Source organism: Penaeus monodon, chromosome 5, assembly GCF_015228065.2.
Source record: "Penaeus monodon isolate SGIC_2016 chromosome 5, NSTDA_Pmon_1, whole genome shotgun sequence".
NCBI lineage: Eukaryota > Metazoa > Arthropoda > Malacostraca > Decapoda > Penaeidae > Penaeus > Penaeus monodon.
In genome coordinates, this window is record NC_051390.1 from 38,121,339 (window position 1) to 38,131,338 (window position 10,000).

Consider the following 10,000-nt stretch of genomic DNA (forward strand, 5'->3'; position numbering starts at 1 on the left):
CCCATTATCATCCCTGAAACTATCATTACTGACTTTTGTTGATATCCTTATTGGTACATATTGGTGAACTGCAAATTCAGCTTAGCACTTTAGTCACTTCTAACTCAGAAGTAATAAACAGAAGGTTTTGTTATAATGTTTGTCGTTGCCGCTACCACAACCCAGCTATGAAATCCAAGACACAGAAAATGGAAAGATAATCCTGAAATAGCTCCGTCGTTGGTCTGCAATGCATGAAGCTGAAATCTGATGGCCGGACATGTCTCTAGAAAGAGGTGACGGTGAGCCGCAAAGACACTTAAACACACCCACATATGTGTATATATGTATATATATATATGTATATACACACATAAATATATATAGATATACACACACACCTACCTATATATATATATATATATATATATATATATATATATATATATATATATATATATATATATATATATATATGTGCACATGTATGCACATGTATGCACACACACACACACAAACACATACACACATAAGTGAAATATGGCTGTAATGAACCGTAGAATTATGATATCCCCTCCCTCTAATACACAGAACGGACACTTGACAGTTCCTGAGAGAGAGAGAAAGAGAGAGAGAGAGAGAGAGAGAGAGAGAGAGAGAGAGAGAGAGAGAGAGAGAGAGAGAGAGAGAGAGAGAGAGAGAGAGAGAGAGAGAGAGAGAGAGAGAGGAGAGAGAGAGAGAGAGAGATAAAAGCAAATAACGAAAGGAGGAAAAACGACCATCACCCACACATCAACATGTCCTTCACTTTCCTTTATGTCCCTTTTACTCCCGTCGACAGATTTCCCGTCGACTCGATTTCCTTACCCCCCCCCCCCTTCCCCCACTTCCCCACCCCGCCAGGTACACGCGGCCGAGCACAGATTACAGATTTCTTCTTCCTCGGCCCTTGCCCAATATTTGTATGTTTACAAGGCAAACAAGCCCAAGCCCACTCGCCCAGGATACACTTTGGGAAGGAAGTCGAGAGGGAAAAGAAAAGAAAAAAAGAAAAAAGAAAAAAAAAATGTCGCATTTAAGTGAGCTAATAAGCCTAAAGAGCGGCGACAAAGCCTCGCGAAGCCTCGGAAATGGCAACGACAATGCTGCCATTACGTCGTAGGCTCATTAGGGGTCGTTACATCCCCGCTAGACAACCGAAGGGCGACGGGAGGGTCATTTATCTCAAAGGGCGGACCGAAACGAGGGAGTATATTGAAACTGGCTACTGTCAATGCGCGAGTTAAGCGAATGTTTAAAAAATAAGCCAGAATCGCGGAGGAAAATAAATCGAACACAAGGGATGATAACATGTTCGTACGATAATTACTTTCATACACAGTGACCTTTTCGATGAGAATTCCATCCCCAGCAGCAAGCCTCGGGATAACCATGGCTCGGTGACCCACATACAACGCCATACACAGTCGCCTGTCCTTGGCACTCGCGTCCGCCTTCCCGACACGCGCAATCAAACAAGCAACGAGGCACACAAGCAAGCCCCGTGCCTTACGCATGCAGAGGCAGCCCGCGCCGTAAACATTGGTCATCGTTTGTCTATTCTGATGCGGCTGTGATTGGCTCCGCCGTGTTCAGTCACGTGGAAACTAACGCAATCCGGCAGCGTTGTTGTGACTCCAGTCGTTACCATGGCGACTGCAAACATGGGCGTTACCATAGCAACCTCTATCACTGACGCGGCCCATACGCAACACTGCAATCACCCCAAGTTAGCTTCGGCTCCCCTGTAACCTGGTTACGTAGAGGTAAACACACACACATATATACACACACGCACACACACATACACACGCACACACACAAACCATAAACTACTAAATTCATTCCATAAATCCATTTTATAAACAAGACATTTTCAATCAATTAATATCCTCTTCAATATCACTAGCGGTCATGACGCGAGAAATGAAGCAAACCATCAACAAGATCTCTCAAATTGGGCTGAAGCACAAAAGCTTAAGGTAAAAAGCAAAACATAACAAACGCAAAGACAAAAAACTATACATCACAAGTGTCAAGAAATTCTGATGTGCACTAAATCTTACTCCGGATATGTTACACCCGATGCAGACAAAATGCACCTACCAAAGACATGACAGGACAACCCCACAAACATACAAACACCCATACTCTCACAAACGCACACACTCATACGCGGCACTGCCCTCGACCCCCCCCCTCGCCACCGCCACCTTGACAACAGCAGACGCCTTCATCCCCCTCCCCCCCCTCCCACCGGCTTTCTATTCCAGAAATGGGCAAGTGAACCAAAAACAAACAAACAAAATGTACAGAGACTGCACTGTGCTGCATAAACACATCCACTGACATACATGCTCGTGTGTTAGTATGTATGCGTCTGTATAAAAAGATTCACGCATCCCTGCTCCTACAAATATGGGAGGATTATACATACCCTCATACCTATAAGCTTACATGCGCCACAAGTGCACCATGTATGTAGTGTTACATAACCACGCGAATGCATAAAACGAAAGGACGTCACAGCACCCAGCCATTCGCATTTAAATACGTCACGAAGTACTTGCATATTCATATGTACAAGTGTGTGTGTGTGTGTGTGTGTGTGGTGTGTGTGTGTGTGTGTGTGTGTGTGTGTGTGTGTGTGTGTGTGTGTGCGTGTGTTGTGTGTGTGCGCGCGTGTGTGTGAGTAGGCTTTCTTCCCTTCATTTTCGTTCTTTCATTTATTTGAATTTAACTTCTACCTCCCTTCTCCTCTATTCCTTTCTTCTCTTCTTACTTGTACGCACATCCAGCAGGGAAGGGGGGGGAGGGAGGGAGAGAGGGAGGAAGAAGGAGGGAGAGAGGAAGGGAGGGGGAGGGAGAGAAGGAGGGAGAGAGAGAGGGAGGGAGATCGGGGGACGCAGAGAGAGAGAGTGAGGGAGGGAGGGAGGGAGAGAGAGAGAAAAAACGAAAGAGAGTGAGAGAGAGAGAGAGAGAGAGAAAACGAAAAGAGAGGGAGAGAGAGAGAGAGAGAGAGAGAGAGAGAGAGAGAGAGAAGAGAGAGCGAGGAGAAGAGAGAGAGAAGAGAGAGGAGAGAGAGAGAGAGAGAGAGAGAGAGAGAGAGAGCGAAAAGAGAGAGAGAGGAGAGCGAAAAGAGAGAGAGAGGAGAGCGAAAAGAGAGGAGAGAGGAGAGAGAGAGAGAGAGAGAGAGGAGAGAAAACGGAAGAGAGAGAGAGGGAGAAAACGGAAGAGAGAGAGAGAGGGAGAAAACGAAGAGAGGAGAGAGGAGGGAGGGAGGGAGGGAGGGAAAGGGAGGGAGGGGGGGAGGGAGGGAGGGAGGGAGAGAGGGGAGAGGGGAGAGAGAGAGAGAGAGAGAGAGAGAGAAGAGAGAGAGACGAGAGAGAGAGAGAGGGAGGGAGGGAGAAAAAAGCGATAGGAGAGGGAGGGGGGAGGGGAAGAGGAAGGGGAAGGGGAAGGTTAGAGCAAGGGCGAGAGCGAAGGGACACAGGCGTATAACACGAAGCCCCCTTCCTCTCCCCTTCCCCCTTCCGTGCCGCTCCCCCGTCCTTCGCGAAATGCCGTGCGTTTTCGGGAGGCAGATGACGCACCGCGTGCTTTTAACAAGCGCCAAGCACGCCAGGCCTCCGCGCTTCTCGGATGGCTGACGCGGGAGCCTTACAGACAAGGAAGGGCTACGGGATCATCTGCTCTATACTGATGGGTCTATTTTCCACATGACCACAAGATGACCGCATCCATACATATACACACACACACACACATACACACACACACACACACACACACACACACACACACACATATATATACATATATATATATATATATATATATATATATATATATATATACATACACACATACATACATAGATACACAATTATACACTCAATGGATCTATCATTTCTTATGTGTATGCAGATCTCTTGTACAAGCACTTATACAAACACTTAGGCAAGATGTGCATGAGATAAGAAGAAGAAAAAAAGAGAAGAAAGGAGATAAACCATAATTTATCATACATACAGTTATGGCAGTTTAAAACAAACACACAGATGGAGGGGGAGCATTCACACACACACACACACACACATGCCTACATCTATAGTATGTCAATCATTCATTACGCACCGCTTCTCTCTGACGCCGTCGCAGCACCAACCAAAAAGGCAACACAGAACAAGAACAAGAGGAGGAAGAAGAGGAAGAAGGAGAAGAAGTAGAAGACGATGGATAAAAAGGAAAAGAAGAAAAAGAAAAAGAAGACGAAGGAGGAGGAAGAGGAGGAGGAGGAGGAGGAGGAGGAGGAGGAGGAGGAGGAGAAGAAAGAAAGAAAAAACTTCAATCACCTCGAGGGGAAGGGGGGGGGGGAGGGTAATGTGCAACAACCGAAACGGGCGGAATATCAATCAATGAACCTACGACCAGGTCAAGGGCTTGTCAACACTCGCGCCGGCCAATGCAAATCTATTAGTCTTGCAGCCTCCATTAGCATCCATGGGCGGGCTTCCTTCCATTCAGCTCCTCGGGCCAACGCTGCAGATTTTCTCTTGTTTGCGGATTTCCTCTTTACTGGTTCTATTTTGATTCTCCTGTTTATACGTTCGATTTTCCTTATGTTTTCTTACGGTTTTCTGTTTCTCAACAATCGGTTACGTGGGTGAATGAAAGCTTAGAATGTGAAAAAAGACGCTTGTTTTAGGAAGAGTTGCAACAACTCGTCCTTTATGGAATGAGTGAAACAAACAAATGATTTATAGAAGAAACTCAATGATAACTCTATTTCTACTCTTTAAATTGCGGATTCGAATGAATTGTCGTCAGAGCGATTTCTTCTTCTTCTCTCTCTCTCTCTCTCTCTCTCAAGACCCCCTCCTCCTACCTTTCCCCTTTTCCCCACTCTTCCCCTCTTCCCCCCCTCCCTCCCCCCGCCCCGATCCAGGAGCGTGCGGCGGGCGGCGGGCGGCGCAAATAAAGCATGAGGCCGGTCCCCATCACCTTGATAAAGGAGACCGCATCATCGCTTCACGTGGGCGCCTCGAGGCCAACGTCGCTCGGAGGGATTCCCAGCTGCCGCCCTCGAGATCAGGGAGAGAAAGAGGAGGAGGAGGAACAGAAGAAGAGCGAGGAGTAAGAGAAAAAATTGAATAAGAACAAGAAGGAGGAAAAAGAAAAGAAAAGAAAGAGGAAGAGAAAATCTCTACCGCGCCAAAAGCTGATCCAATGCGGGGATGAAAACAAGGATGCAAGTGACAATAACAATAACAGACATTAAAGAGGTGATAGATAAGGGCGATAATTCAATAACAGCGGCAAATTTACAAGAAGAAAGAGAAGAGAGCCATTTCCCTACACCCCCCTCCCCCCAAAGAGAGTGAGTGAGAGAGAGAGAGAGAGAGAGAGAGAGAGAGAGAGAGAGAGAGAGAGAGAGGAGAGAGAGAGAGAGACGGAGAGAGAGAGAGAGAGAGAGGGGGGGGGGCAAAAGATACAGTTTTAGCATTGTCTAAAAATCCCTACTTACACAGGCGGCTACAACCAAGACAGAGAGAGAGAGAGAGAGAGAGAGAGAGAGAGGGAGAGGGAGAGGGGGAGAGAGAGGGAGAGGGAGAGGGGAGAGGGAGAGAGAGAGAGGGAGGAGTGGGAGAGAGAGAGGAGGAGAGGAGAGAAAAGGAGAAGAAGAGAGAGAGAGAGAGAGAGAGAGAGAGAGAGAGAGAGAGAGGGAGAGAGAAAACAAGCTTGAGAGGGACAGGGCGGGGGAGGGGGAGGGAGGAGGGCGGAGGCCAGAGAGACCGAGAAAAGGAGGGATGCTGGAACAAGCAATAACCCGCCCGAGGCCCAATGGCATCTAAGCCCACGCACCGCACAGAAATACTGGCAGCAGCTTCCCTCAGTATAAAGGCAAGGCGAAAACGCTGAATAACTGATCGGGGTGCTAGCCCTTGACGTCAGCACAGCGGACACGCACGCACGCACACGCACACACACACATGAAAAAAAAATATATATATATACAATATATATATATATAATATATTATATTATATATTATATATATATATATATATATATATATATATATACATATATATATATAAATAGATATACAAATATATATATAACACTAGATGTGGATATATCAACGCAAATGTAATTACATCTCTCTCTCTCTCTTACATACACACGCACACATACAGAGCCACACAAACACACGTGTTAGAAAAGACAAGTCACCCTCTCACATACGTGCACAGAAACACAAGCACAGACGCACGCATACGCCCGCCCGCAGGAAAGCAGTGCTGGCGTCGGGGAAGCAAGAGGGAGGAAAGGCACTTTGGCGAAGCCGGATATTGGTCATTGATCCACGCGGGTACACTTGCCTTATGGTGATGGGGGGGGGGATGGGAGAGGGGAGAGAGAGAAGGGAAGGGGAGAGGGGAGAAAGGGGGGAAGAGAGAAGGGAGAGGGGAGAGAGGGGAAAGAGAGAAGGGAGAGAGAGAAGGGATGGAAGAGGGGAGAGAGAGGGGGGAAGAGAGAAGAGAGAGAAAGAGAAGGGAAGGGAGAGGAGAGAGAAGAAAGGAAAGAAGGAGAGGGGAAGGGGAGGAGAAAGAGAGAGAGTTTGACTGGGAGGGGGAGAGAAAATCAGATCGGAAAACGAAAAGGTAACAGGAGAGGAGGGGCGTGGGATGGGGACGGATGCAAGCGAGAGGGAAGAAGAGGAAATGCAAAGGAAACCAAAAAAGGTGTGATGGGAGGACACGAGGAACGGAGGAGAGGACGCGAGGGAGAGGCAGAGGAAAGGTGAGGCGGAGATGAGACCCGGGCGGATGGGCAGGGAGGGGGCAGGGAGGGGGCAGGCGAGAGGGAGGGTGAGGAAACAGGTGCGGAGGAAACGAAAGGCTCTGAAAGGAGGAAATGGGGAGCAGAACGGAGGAAGGAGAGAGGAGATGAGGGGAGGGGGATGGGAGGGAAAAGGAAGAGGGGAAAGAGGCGTAGAGAGCACTAAATAATGTAGCGAAAGGAGAAGAGAAGAGAACATTCAAGGTGGAGAGAAAGAAAGGTTAAAGGGAAGAGCGTGGACCAGAAGACAAAGTATAAAATGCTGAGGAAGTAAAAAAAAACAATATAAACAGTATAATAAAAGAAGGGTGGAAACAGCATCGGAGGAGTATGGCTATGAAATAATGCAAAGTGAGAAAGAAAAAGACGGGGAGAGAGAGGAATAGGTACAGAGAGAGAGGGAGAGAGGGAGAGAGGGAGAGAGAGAGAGAGAGAGAGAGAGAGAGAGAGAGAGAGAGAGAGAGAGAGAGAGAGGAGAGAGAGAGAGAGAGAGTCTCACACACACACACACACACAAATAAAGTTAGATAGCGATAAACAATAGTAATTAACCCAAAGTCGCTAGGAAAGTGCTGCTTTCACTACAGTAAGATTCTGTGAAATGTCTCTGCACATAGATGGCTCTGCAAGTTCTTAGCCACAAAGAGTCAATCAGTAGACTTTGGGACCTCTCCTGATTTCACCTTTTTCGAGTTTAAAAAAAAAAAACTAATGCCCATAATATCGATGCAGTTATTTTTATCACAGACATTATAATCATCATAATGTTATTGACATTACTAACAACAATACTAAACACCAGAAAATATTTTCGAAAATCAAGGAAAAGGGTACACAGGTAAGAGAGGTAGTAAGGCAACTGGCTCACTGGTAACTTGTGGTGCCATCTATATGTAAAAACAATTCATAATTTATACTCGCAGTGGGCATGGCATCCCCGTCAGCTGCGCTTTAACATCGTGTGCAGACTTGCTGACAAATGTTATCACACAACCTTTCAACTTGGACTAACATTGGAACAGCAATAATCGCTATCTTCTTTCAGAACCAAGAATCGGGTGTACATTCCAGCATGAATATGAAAGTACGCAGGTATTACGTAAGCATCAGAGTAAGTACATGTACATGTTTATGTATGTGCATATTATGTTTGTATATATATATATAAAAAATAAAATAAAAATAAACAAACAAATATACAATTTATATTTGTTTGTGTAAATGTATGTGTAAATATATTTACTTAATATATTCACACACACACACACTCATAAAAAAAAAAAAAAAAAAAAAAAAAAAAAAAAAAAAAAAAAAATATATATATATACATATAAAAAATATATATAATATAATATATATATAATATATATATATATATATATATATATAATATATATATATATATATATATATATATATATATATTATATATATAAAAATAAATAAAATAATAAATAAAATAAAATAAACTATTATAATCATATTATATCAATTCTTTTTCTCTTATTTTCTTATTCATCTATTTTATATATAATAAAATTAATATACTATATATTCTATATTTATATATATATATATAATAGAAAATAATAATAATAAAATGAAGAAGGAAAAAGTGACAAGCTCATCTGACCTCCAGATCGAATGCCTCATCAATCACAATCTCTCTCTCTCTCTCTCTCTCTCTCTCTCTCTCTCTTCTTTCTTTCTCTTTCACACACACAATTAACTATCTCCCACTTTCTCTTTTGAATACTATTTTTGGAAGAAGAAAAAGGAAGAGGAAGAGGAAGAAAAAGAAAGGAAAAAAAAAAAGAAGAAAATTATTCACGTAAATAGAATAAAAGCTACACGGAGATAAATAAATCCACACTCCTTGCATTACGGCCTAAGTGAAACCCCCGCCCCGCCCCCTCCCCCCCCTTCCCCCTCCCCTGCTCAAGCTCCTGTGACGCACAACGAATTATTCAGCAACGCCGGGCCCGCTCTCTCTCCGCGATGAGATGGATCTATGCATCTATCCGCCCATCTATCCGTATACTTATCTATCTATAACTGTGTGTGTGTGTGTATGAGTGTCTTTGTGTATGTAGATATACATACTGTATACATTCAAATTTACATTTACATTTACATGTGTATGTGTGTGTAAATGTTTATATACACACATATATATATACATATTTTTACATACATAAATATATATACATATCTATAAAAAAAAAAAAAAAAAAAAAATAAAAAAAATAAATATATATATATATATAAATATATATATATATATATATATATATTATATATATATATATATATATATATATATATATATGAGGAGGTTGGAGAGAGAGAGGAAAGGAGGGAATGATCGAGGAGGTAGAGAGGAGGAGGAGGAGGAGGGAGGGAGGGAGGGAGAGAGGGAGGGAGAGAGAGAGAAATACAGAGAAAGAAAGAAAGAAAGAGAGATAGAGAGAGACTATATGTACAAAGCTTCTCGGAATTCGAAGGGGATACGGATCGAGAGATCTTCATGCTCTCCAGTACATAGGAGAGTTTATCTTGGTATATAATCTTCAGTCTCTTTCTCCCTCTCCTCTTCTCTTCTCTTATTTTCTCTCTCTCCTTTCTTCTCTTCCAATTGCTGCCTTGTATAAACAATTCCACCAACCCACAACCTTCATTCACCCTGAACTCGCCGCGGTCTCGCTAACACCTGGTGACAGCGATGTCCCTTCTCACCTTGAACAACATCTCCCTTGCCGGTGAAATCGTAAATTCTGTTGCAGGTACAAAGGTCTACGTTTTTATTGAGGCAATTGGCGTGTTTTATGAGCATTATCAAACGATCGCCTATTATGAAGCATCGTCTTGTGTGCCTGCGAGTATGCGTGTTTTGTTTGTTTGTTTATGTGCGGGCTTGTGCTTTCGCATATGCGTGCGTGAATTGTTCGACTATGCTACTTATTTGTGGCACATTATAATAAGCTCTCTCCGTTCTCTTCTAAAAAAGACCTTCCATGTATATACTTGATGAAGAGCAAGGCCAAAACGAAAAGATAAGCCGACAGCAGAACATTCCCGCTCACACACATCCACACGCACAAACGCACACTCGAAAGGAAGGCGGCGATACAACCAA

General features: G+C 43.8%; 1 protein-coding gene across 5 annotated transcripts in view; it reads right to left on the reverse strand.

Moving 5' to 3' along the window:
- LOC119573194 (tetratricopeptide repeat protein 7B-like) overlaps window positions 1–10,000 on the reverse strand; it is a 136,126-nt gene that overhangs the window by 52,416 nt on the left and 73,710 nt on the right. The window lies entirely within an intron of this gene.